Raw genomic sequence first — 1,951 nt, 5'->3', positions numbered from 1 at the left:
ATATGTAATCACGACATAGCGTACGCGTAGATATAGAAGAAGCGTTGAAGCGTTGAAAATACATTTTTGAAACTGACAATTAATCTATACCATTTTTTGTTAAAAATTGACCCTTTTCAGTTAAAAATTTAACTATTTGGTTAAAAAATTGATCTTTTTTAGTTAAAAGTTCAACTTTTTGGTTGAAAAATGATGTATTTTGTTGAAAATTCGTCTTTGTAGAAATTAAATTGTTTTATGGAAAATTTATAATTTTTGGTTAAAAATTAAATTTTTCAGTTGAAGTATCAACTGTAAATATTTTTTGCAAAGTTGTAAAGTCTATTATTTTGTTGTAAATGCAACTATATTGTTAAAAATTAAAATCATAATTTTTTTGTTGAAACTTCGATTATTCACTTAAAGTTGAACTACTTAGTAAAAATTAATCGCGTATATTGGTTAAGTTGGAAAATCGTTTGTTTTTTTTTAGAATTTTTTTATAGGTTGGAAATAGAAAGCCTTGAATTGTTAAAATTGTATTGAGCTAAATTTCAACTTTGAACGCTGAAATTTTAATTTAAAAAAGATTCAAAATTAATTTAAAACTTGAAATTATTTCAAATAATTTGAAACACGATGTAGATTTCTGCAGACTTTGAAAAAAAATTAAGCTTTTTTAAAATTGTAAAAGACTTTAAAAGAATAACAAAAATTGATGTGATTTCTAAGAAAATTAAAAAATGATTTTGTATTTCGAAAAATTAATTTCAAGTGAATACTTAAAAAGATTATGAAAATTAAAAAAAAAAGAATGAGAACGATTTTAACGCAATGTTTTATTTTGCAGTTTTTTTAATTTTAGGAAAAAATCTAATTAACAAAATATATGAATTTTCAACCAAAAAGTTTATTTTTTAACAAAATTAATTAATTTTCTATCAAATAATTGGTCTTTTAACTAATACAATGTAGAGGATAACGTTTCAACAAAAAATGGAACAATTCAATTTGCAGATAAAAACTGTGATAAAAATTGATTTGAACAAGAAAAAAACGAATTTTCAAAAAATTTGTTAAATTTTCATGGGAAAGGGTGAATTTTCGACCAAGAAGATTAATGTTATATAAAAAAAAAAACGATTTTCCAACTTAACCTATATACACGATTAATTTTTAATCAATCCTAGAATAGTTACATTTTCAGATAAAGCAAAATAATTTTTAACAGAAAAAATGAATTTTCAACAAATTTGTTAAATTGTAAACCAATAAGATGAATTTTCGACAAAGAAAACGATGATCTACAAAAAGACAAATTTTAAACAAGATGCATGAATAAGTAGTTCAACTTTAAGTGAATAATCGAAGTTTCCACCCAAAAATTATGATTTTAATTTTTAACAATATAGTTGCATTTACAACAAAATAATAGACTTTGCAACTTTGCAAAAAATATTTACAGTTGACACTTCAACTGAAAAATTTAATTTTTAACCAAAAATTATAAATTTTCCATAAAACAATTTAATTTCTACAAAGACGAATTTTCAACAAAAATACATCATTTTTCGACCAAAAAGTTGAACTTTTAACTAAAAAAGATTAATTTTTTAACCAAATAGTTAAATTTTTAACTGAAAAGGGTCAATTTTTAACAAAAAATGGTATAGATGGTATAGGTGGTTACAGTCTGTAAAGGAATCAATACGACGATCCAGCAAAAGCCTCGTGGACCCTAAGAACACGGAACGACCCAAGGACAACCGCCTTCTGCATTTTTCCCGCAAGTGTTCTAGCATATTGTTGACACGCAGGGATGCTTTTTAGGCTATTCACAAGTGAAAGCTTGGCACCTCCAAGAGCGCCAATGATAAGGACGATCAGTGTAACAGAATATTCCGGGTACAATCGTTGCAACTCCCTTATAAGGTCTCGATACCTCTCTTTCTTTTCATTCTCCTTGGCTATG

The sequence above is a fragment of the Belonocnema kinseyi genome, chromosome 3 (genome assembly GCF_010883055.1).
Source record: "Belonocnema kinseyi isolate 2016_QV_RU_SX_M_011 chromosome 3, B_treatae_v1, whole genome shotgun sequence".
NCBI classification, from domain to species: Eukaryota; Metazoa; Arthropoda; class Insecta; order Hymenoptera; family Cynipidae; genus Belonocnema; species Belonocnema kinseyi.
This window is presented reverse-complemented; position numbering follows the sequence as displayed.